At 42.3% G+C, this 9,991-nt stretch overlaps 1 pseudogene; it reads left to right on the plus strand.

Annotated features, from left to right (window-relative positions):
- The first annotated feature begins 1,053 nt into the window (after positions 1-1,053).
- LOC127133991 (uncharacterized) lies at positions 1,054-1,153 on the plus strand (annotated as a pseudogene).
- Positions 1,154-9,991: the final 8,838 nt, after the last annotated feature.

Raw genomic sequence — 9,991 nt, forward strand, 5'->3', positions numbered from 1 at the left:
AATTTTCTAAATTGGCCCGCATCTTTGGTTTTAACAAGCCTTTGAGGGTAAGGTATAGGTGGTTTGTAAGGTGGTGGAGGTACATAAGGTTTGTTCTTTTCTAGGGTTTCCTTATTACTCTCTTCCTTTTCCTTAGGTTCACTTTCCTCAGTTGATTTCTTAGGGTTTTGGTTTTCTATCCTTGGATCAGACGGTCCTTCCACTTCCGTTCCACTTCTTAATATAATTGCATGAGCTTGGCTTCTCGGATTAGGTTGGGGCTGTCCAGGGAATGTACCAGTTGGGGCAGCAGTAGGTGCTTGTTGTTGAGCTACTTGTGATATTTGTGTTTCCAGCATTTTGTTATGGGTAGCCAAGGCATCTACTTTGCTTGCTAGTTGTTTAAGTTGTTCGCCAGTGTGTACATTCTGGTTTAAGAAATCTTTATTGGTTTGTTGTTGGGAAGCTATAAAGTTTTCCATCATGATTTCCAAGTTGGATTTTCTAGGGGTATTATTGTTAGGCATGGATGGGTTCGGTTTCTGATATCCCGGAGGTATAGATGGGGCTTGATTTGGAGACTGTCCAGGTGCGTACAAAGCATTATTACTCTTATATGAAAAGTTTGGATGGTTCTTCCAATTTGGGTTATAGGTATTCGAATAGGGGCTTCCTTGAGCATAGTTTACTTGCGCTGCTTGGATTCCTGTCAAGAGTTGACAGTCCGTAGGAGTGTGGCCTTGGATTCCACAGACCTCGCAATTCTGAGTTATAGCAACCACGGCGGCTGGGGGTGATACGTTTAAACTTTCAATTTTCTGGACCAAAGCATCCACTTTTGCATTAACGTGATCAAGGTTACTTATCTCGTACATGCCAGTTTTCGTTTGAGGTTTTTCCACCGTTGTTCGTTCGGTTCCCCACTGATAGTGGTTTTGGGCCATGCTCTCGATAAGCTGGTAAGCATCAGCATAAGGTTTGTTCATTAATCCACCACCTGCAGCGGCGTCTATTGTTAACCTTGTGTTGTATAAGAGACCATTATAAAATGTATGAATTACTAACCAGTCTTCCAAACCATGGTGTGGGCAAAGTCTCATCATGTCTTTGTATCTTTCCCATGCTTCGAAAAGAGACTCGTTGTCTTTTTGTTTAAATCCGTTTATCTGGGCTCTTAACATAGCTGTTTTGCTTGGCGGAAAGTATCGGGCAAGAAAAACTTTCTTCAACTCGTTCCAGGTGGTGACTGAGTTGGAAGGGAGAGATTGAAGCCATCTTCTAGCGCTATCTCTTAATGAGAAAGGAAAAAGACGAAGTCGAATTGCCTCTGAAGTGACACCATTAGCTTTAACAGTATCAGCGTATTGAACAAATACAGATAAATGAAGGTTTGGATCCTCGGTAGGATTTCCAGAGAATTGGTTCTGTTGCACAGCCTGCAACAGCGAAGGTTTAAGTTCGAAGTTGTTTGCTTCGATTGCAGGCGGAGCAATACTTGAATGCGGCTCATCTTGCGATGGAGCGGCGTAATCTCTAAGAGCACGAGCTGGTTCTGCCATCTCGGGTGAAAGAAGAAGATCTTTGAGATCAGGAAATTCGATAGGAGGGAGATTGTTTTCAGCACGGTATTCCCGAATTCGTCGTAAGACTCGGAGATACAGTTCGATATCGTTGATTCGTAAATAGAGCGGTTCGCCTTGTGAGCGAGTGCGTGGCATACAAATCAACGAAAGAAAGAATAGAAGAAAAAGAAACCTTAGTCTCTACAGCGTAACGGAAGAGTTACGATATCGATTAAATAAAAGTCCCCGGCAACGGCGCCAAAAACTTGATCGCTCGACTGTGTGAGTCGAGAATGGGATACAAACTGCAAGTGCACAGTTCTATCGCGTAGTTTTAAAAGATATCGATCCCACAGGGACTTATGAATCGATATACTGTTATCTAAGGTTACTACGTAAAGCTAAGGTGAAAAATGTTTGATTATTTGGGGAAAAACTAAAGCTAAACTAAGATCTAGATTAAATATTAATAAAACGGATATCGGTATGTAGTTCGTCAAAACTAGGGAATCAAGTCTTTGTCGGTTTCTTGGTTTTAAAATAAATCGTTTCGGTTAACTTTATTGGTTAAAGGTTTTATCTCAAACTCTCGCTCTGTTGAATAAACCATGATTTTATATTAATGTAGCTGTCACTTATAATTAAGTCAAAAACCATATTTTGAAAGCAATAAAGTTGCAGAAACTCTTCTTAAGAAAACACTGACCGTTTTAAACACCCTTATCTCAAACTCTCGCTCTGTTGACTTAGGTTATATAATTAAATCCAAATGCTTAACTCTCGTCCTCACATTCAATCTTTAAAAATACTTTTTGGAAAAGGTCAGAATTTAATTAACTCTAAAACTTGCTCTCGCCCTGATCTAGAATTAATGCCTAACTTACACTGTCCAGTTAAAACCTCAAACTCTCGCTCTATTGATTTTAACTTCTTTATGTCCTTTACTTTTGTAAAAAATCTTGTTAGTAAACCTGTAAGTTGAGACCGTAAAAAGATTGATTTTAATTTTAAGTTTAAATAGACCGACTCAGTCTTGATCCCTTATTCTGCTTACTTTACATACCGATATCTAGGCGAATTAGCCAGACATGCTAAATGAACAAGAATACATATCATGCATAAACAGACTCATTCCAGGCAGATAATATAGATAAATAATAAAACAAAACATTAAATAATGATTAAAGAACCTGAATGCGTAATACAATAGTCTTGAACACTCCACCACAAGCCGGTAGGATTTGTTCTTGGAATCTTCAACTAAACAATAAATTAAACCAAGGAAATAAAACTAGAATCTAACGTAAGGTTAGATCCGATAAAAAGTTGCACAATAGTTTCCGGTGTAGAAACTATTATGCGAAAAATATCTAAATGCTAAAAAGGGAAAGGTAAATTGCAAGGGAAAAAGAATGTAGAACTTGCAAAAGAAATAAATAAATAAACAATGTTAAGTTGCTGGAAAAGAAAATAAGCAAAAGCGTGAAAAGAAAGAAAATTGGCAAAGCTTCGGCAATGTGAGCGTGGAAAAACCGAGGAACCCTTTTAGGTTTTTGAAGTAGCTATTTATATTGGTGTTGGTAACTGCTTTTCGTTTCCCAAGGTCTTCAGCGTGGCTAAATGCACGGCGTGGATATAGGACACAAACTCCTCAACGTCTCTTCAAGTCTTCTGAGGGCGTTACTTGCGCCAAAAAGGTAGTGGAATGGTGTGACGCTCGTCACACCATGTGTGACGTCCGTCACAAGGCTGTTTTGCGTGACGCTCGTCACGCACCCTGTGACGTCCGTCACAGGCACAACATTGGTGACTTGTGCGCTTTGGGCTGGGCTTTGGCATTTGGTTCCTTTTCTCTCCTTTTTGCACCTCCTTTTCTTCCATTTTCACTTGTTCTTCAAAATAGACTACCTGCGACAAATAGGAAGAAAATACCACGTAATATCTCATAAAATGCAGTAAACCGAAATAAATAGTCATAGAATTTAATGGAATTAAGTCCTAAAATATGATATAATTTCGTGTTATCACTTCAAGGAAAGAAACCATGGATCTGGCATTGGGATTATCGATCTGGCCTCGAACTCTAAGGAGCAGCCACTTCTGCTGGGAAGATACAGTCTGGCACTGTCAACTCCGCTGGGGATATATAGTCTGGCACTGTCAACTCTACTGGGGAGTGTATGTCCTGAAACAAACGCTTGGGGAAGTACAGTGGTGAGAACCTGCTAGGGATTGAAGAATCCAACACTCTGATCAACTCTGCAGGGATAAGACACCGGATTCGTCTGTTGGCGACTTCATTGGGGAAGATATTCACGATCATCTGCAAGGGATTTTAAGGAAATGCCCCGAGGGTATCTGTTCTGAATAGACGATCCAAAGCACTTAAAATTTACAACAATTTTAAATGTTTATTAAGCATGTACCTGTAAAGCCCTTATGTGTCATGATGCAATGTTTATCAAAAATTCGGACGTCATTTTTCCAAACAAAATAGTAAAATGAAAATGAAAACAAAGATGTACTGAATAACATGATTTTATTGATTGAATGGCCTCTGAATAGGCATTTACATCAGGAAGCAATCCCTGGAAAGAGGTAATCGCACAAAAGATAAAAACAGAAATTAATCTAATGGCAACGTGAAATGGATTTCTATTGGGTTCCAATTCTGCTATGACTTGCCCGTCTTCAAGATCCTCCAGATGATCAGCCTTCTGAAAAGGTGATTGGATTATTTCCTACCTTTCGAAAATTTCCCGTCATCGACATGAGATGAGATTCAGAACTAACTCAGAACGTAGTCATTCGCTTAATCCCTAACTTTTGCCTGGATCGCCCTTTTCGGGTTTTCAATCCACCGGGATACCCATTTTTGCCTAAGTTGCCTTTTCAGGTTTTCAACTTACCGGGTGTACGATCTTTTCATTTTTAATCCCTAAATTTTCCCCGAACCTTTTCATTTTCTTGGTTCGTCGGGATGCCCATTTTTTCCTGGACTATTCTTTTTACTGTCCAGCGGGTCTATTTTATGCGAAGTATTTTTTAACTGCGTCTGAGTTCACAGGGGAAGTGAAGTTTTCACCATCCATAGTTGCAAGCATTAAGGCCCCACCATCAAAAACCTTGGTGACAATATACAGTCCATCATAGTTAGGAGTCCACTTGCCCCTGTGATCTGTCTGAGGAGGAAGGATCCTTTTCAACACTAAATCTCCGACTTGGAAACAACGAGGACGCACTTTCTGATCAAAGGCTCTCTTCATCCGACTCTGATACAACTGCCCATGACAAATGGCTGCCATTCGCTTCTCTTCGATAAGACTCAACTCATTGAACCTTGTCTGAATCCATTCGGCTTCGTCTAACTTGACATCCAACAGGACTCTTAGAGAAGGAATCTCCACTTCAACGGGTAGGACCGCTTCCATACCATACACCAGGGAGTAAGGGGTTGCCCCAATCGACGTACGTACTGAAGTACGGTACCCATGCAAGACGAAGGGTAGCATCTCATGCCAATCTCTATACGTGACGACCATCTTCTGCACAATCTTCTTTATGTTCTTATTTGCCGCCTCAACAACGCCGTTCATCTTAGGGCGGTAAGGGGAAGAATTGTGATGCTGAATGTTGAAGTTCTGACACAACTCCTTCATCATTTTGTTGTTGAGATTAGAACCATTATCAGTAATGATTCTTTCGGGAATCCCATAGCGACAAATGATTTCTTTCTTGATGAAACGGGCAACCACATGTCTGGTGACATTCGTGAACGACGCTGCTTCGACCCACTTGGTGAAATAGTCGATGGCAACAAGGATGAAGCGATGCCCATTGGAAGCAGTCGGCTCAATCTTTCCAATCATGTCAATGCCCCACATAGCAAACGGCCACGACGAAGTCATCACATTCAGAGGATTTGGCGGCACATGCACCTTATCAGCATAAATCTGGCATTTATGACACTTCCGAGCATATTTGAAGCAATCTGATTCCATGGTCATCCAATAATAACCCGCTCTCAACAATTTCTTAGCCATTGCATGTCCGCCGGCATGAGTACCGAAGGAACCTTCATGAACTTCCTGCATTAACATGTCCGCCTCGTGTCTTTCCACGCATCTGAGCAAAACCATGTCGAAGTTCCTCTTATACAGCACATCGTCTTTATTCAAGAAGAAACTGTCTGCCAATCTTCTCAAAGTCTTTATGTCATTGTTGGATGCCCCTGCAGGGTACTCTTGATTCTTCAGAAAGCACTTGATATCGTGATACCAGGGCTTGTCATCGACTACCAGTTCAGCAGCAAACACGTACGCGGCCCTGTCAAGGCGCATCACATCGATCCTGGGAGCATGGTTCCAACGAATTACCTTGATCATGGAGGATAGAGTAGCAAGTGCGTCTGCCATCTGGTTCTCATCACGAGGTATATGATACAATTTTAATGTTGTCAAGAAAGTCAACAGTCTTCTCGTGTAATCTCTGTAGGGGACCAGAGTGGGTTGGAGAGTATTCCAATCACCATTTACTTGATTGATCACCAGAGCTGAATCTCCGAAGATGTCCAGAGTCTTGATTCTCAGATCAATGGCTTGCTCAATACCCAGGATACAGGCCTTGTACTCAGCTTCATTATTTGTGCACTCAAAAGTCAAACGAGCGGTGAAAGGCATGTGGGCACCTTTCGGAGTAGTAATGACAGCGCCAATTCCACTTCCTCTAGCATTGACAGCCCCATCAAACAACAAAGTCCACTTTTCGTTTGGATCAGGTGCCTCCTCAACAACTGGCTCTTCACAGTCTTTCATCTTGAGGAACATGATGTCTTCATCTGGAAAATCAAACTTCATCGGCTCATAATCATCAATCGGCTGCTGAGCAAGATAGTCTGACAGAATACTCCCTTTGATGGCTTTCTGGGATGTATACTAGATATCGTACTCTGTCAGTACCATTTGCCAACGAGCCACCCTTCCGGTGAGAGCTGGCTTCTCGAATATGTATTTGACTGGATCCATCTTGGAGATCAGTAGGGTTGTGTGAGACAACATGTATTGTCTCAATCGCTTAGCAGCCCATGCAAGTGCACAACATGTCTTCTCAAGCATTGAGTATCTCGACTCGCAATCTGTGAACTTCTTACTCAAGTAGTAGATGGCATGTTCTTTCCTACCTGTCTCGTCGTGTTGACCGAGAACACAACCCATAGAATTGTCAAGTACTGTCAAGTACATAATCAGCGGTCTCCCTGGGACTGGAGGCATAAGGATAGGAGGATTCTGCAAATACTCTTTTATCTTCTCGAAAGCCCTTTGACAATCTTCATTCCACCTGATAGCCTGATCTTTCCTCAGCAATTTGAAAATTGGCTCACACGTGGTTGTTAGGTGAGAGATGAACCTTGAAATGTAGTTCAACCTCCCTAAGAAACTACAGACCTGCTTCTCTGTTCTTGGCTCAGGCATTTCCTGTATTGCTTTCACTTTGTCAGGATCCACCTCAATCCCTTTTCCGCTAACAATAAAACCCAGCAATTTTCCCGATCTCACCCCGAAAGTGCACTTGTTCGGATTAAGTCTCAGTTTGAATTTCCTTAACCGTTCAAACAATTTCTGCAGATTCACCAAATGTTCTTCTTCTGTCTGAGATTTGGCAATCATATCGTCCACATAAACCTCGATTTCATGATGAATCATATCATGGAACAGAGTCACCATAGCTCGTTGATATGTTGCTCCGGCATTTTTCAGACCAAACGGCATCACCTTGTAGCAGAAGGTGCCCCATGGGATTATGAAAGTTGTCTTTTCCATGTCCTCTGGTGCCATCTTGATTTGGTTATAGCCAGAAAAGCCATCCATGAAGGAGAATACCGAGAACTGAGCTGTATTATCCACCAAAACATCGATATGAGGTAATGGGAAATCATCTTTAGGGCTAGCTCTGTTCAGATCCCGGTAGTCAACACACATCCGTACCTTTCCATCCTTCTTAGGTACTGGGACGATGTTTGCAACCCATGGCGGATAATTGGTGACTGCTAGAAACCCTGCATCCAACTGCTTTTGCACTTCTTCCTTTATCTTGACAGCCATCTCTGGTCTTGTTCTTCTGAGCTTCTGCTTGACCGGAGGACAACCTTCTTTGAGAGGCAAGCGGTGTACCACGATGTCTGTGTCCTGCCCGGGCATGTCCTGATAAGACCAGGCGAAGATGTCAACGTATTCTTGCAGCAATTCAATCAGCCCTTTCTTCACATCATCTCCCAAAGCAACCCCTATCTTGATTTCTCTCTTGGCGTCCTCGGTGCCGAGATTAATCACTTCAGTAGGCTCTTGATACGGTTGAATGACCCTTTCTTCCTGTTTTAAGAACCTGGCAAGTTCTTCAGGGAGTTCACAGTCTTCATCACCCTCTTTTTCAGCTTGAAAGATTGGATTTTCAAAGTCGAAGCGAGCCATAGCAGAACCGCTATCAATAGGATCCGGTGATGTGCATCTGCATGAGTGATGGTATGTGCTTATGAGTGTGAAAGAAAAAAGTGGAAACTAAACAAAACATTGCCATTTTTTTTGTTTTGAAAAAAACTGCAAAAATAGAAAGACATGGAACGAAATATTTGAATGCAAAAAGACGTCCTTTATTTATGATAAAAAAATGCAAGTGTGACATAGATGAGCCCTACAATGAGTCATTACGCCCTGGGCGGAACGTAAGACTTGGACATGCATGAATAAACAAAGAAAATTACTCCTTCAGAAAAGTGACTTGGACAATCTCCTCAGAAGACCAATTGTTGATGACTTCACCCGGGATCCTCGGACGCACCCAGTTGTCGATGTCGCAATCACTATCCCCATCTTCATTGTTGACCGTAGAGACCTCACTGGGAATCACAAAATTAACAGGAACAACATCTGCAAATTCATCAGTAGCATCTTCAAACACTTCTTCCTCAACCCCTTCCACAGACTCTTGGACAGACAAATCTTCAACCTGGAGGATACCTTTGTCGAGCAAGGCCTGGATACCCTACTGTAGCTTCAAACAACCTCCACTCTGAGTGGCACAATCCAAACAATCCTTCCCACAACCGGGGAAAACATCGGCCTTCAGCAAGCATCCTTTGATATCCAACAATGGAGTCTTCAACTTCAACACATCCTTAATGGACTTGGCTTTTCCTTCCATCATATTAATGTTTGCACCATCATGCTGCGGCATGGGATTGTTGACGACATTAGGAGCCGGTGCAAGGTTGATGGCTTTTGAATCTATGAGGTCCTGAACTACGTGCTTAAAAGCTTTGCAGTTCTCAATGTTATGGCCAGGTGCCCCAGAGTGGAAGCTACACCTAGCGTTGGCGTCGTAACCCACCGGAAGTCTACCAACAGGAGGAGCCAGAGTGCGCAATTGCACAAGTTGTAGTTGTTGAAGACTAGAAAGCAACTGAGTGTACGACATTGGAAGGGTGTCGAAACGCCGGTCCATCATCCTTTGCCTCTGTTGATAGGCGGGTCTGTTACCCGGTTGTTGCTGCTGTTGGTACTGAGCTGGTTGAGGTTGTGGTTGTTGTTGTTGTGGTGGTGCTGCAGCTGGAATGGTCACAGCCGCAACATACGGTTGTTGATGATAATTCTGGAAACTGTTCCTTCTAACACCTCTGTTCTGATAGGAAGTCAACGAATTCACTCCCCTCTCTCTCTGCTTATGCCCTCCAATGAACGACTTTTTTTACCCCTGATGAAGATCCAACTCTGTCATACCCCAAAATTTGCCCGTTAATCTTGCAAGACATTTTTCAAGGCACTCCAACTCATTTTTCAAGGCATTGATCTTAAAGGAACAAAGACCCAGCACACAGGTGGTCAAATCCAGAAAATGGCTTAAAATGGCTTGCTCGCTAGGCGAGCAAAATCATTCGCCTAGCGAACTCTTCGCTGCAACACTCGCCTAGCGAAGCTTGCGAATACCAGAATTTTTGGGCTTCATTCTGAGTCCATTAGGTCACAAAAACTATTATAAATACCAAGGACCTCATTCAGAAAAGTGGAGATCAGTCAAGACAGAGGCAGACGGACAAAAACCCTAGCAAGGAAACCCTAACAGAAGCAACACAACAAACCCTGGAGGCTAACCCAGAGAATTCAGAGCAACCCTAAAGGAAACCCTGAAGGAAACTCATCTGCACCAAGGTTATCTCTGCCCAACTCAATCTGGCGCCAACCCTAAGAGTGACTTGCCAATTCAAGGTTGCAATTCAATTGCAAACAGGTTTGCATTACTATTACCGCTTTATGTTCTTAATTTGCATATGGCATTATGATTGAATTTATAAAAATATCTTAAGTTTTGCATGTGAATTTAAGTATGTATGAATATCTTGAACGTTTAACCATGTAATTTCTATGATGGATGCCATAGGGTGTGGAGCTTTCTGGAAT

This window comes from Lathyrus oleraceus, chromosome 3 (genome assembly GCF_024323335.1).
Source record: "Lathyrus oleraceus cultivar Zhongwan6 chromosome 3, CAAS_Psat_ZW6_1.0, whole genome shotgun sequence".
NCBI lineage: Eukaryota > Viridiplantae > Streptophyta > Magnoliopsida > Fabales > Fabaceae > Lathyrus > Lathyrus oleraceus.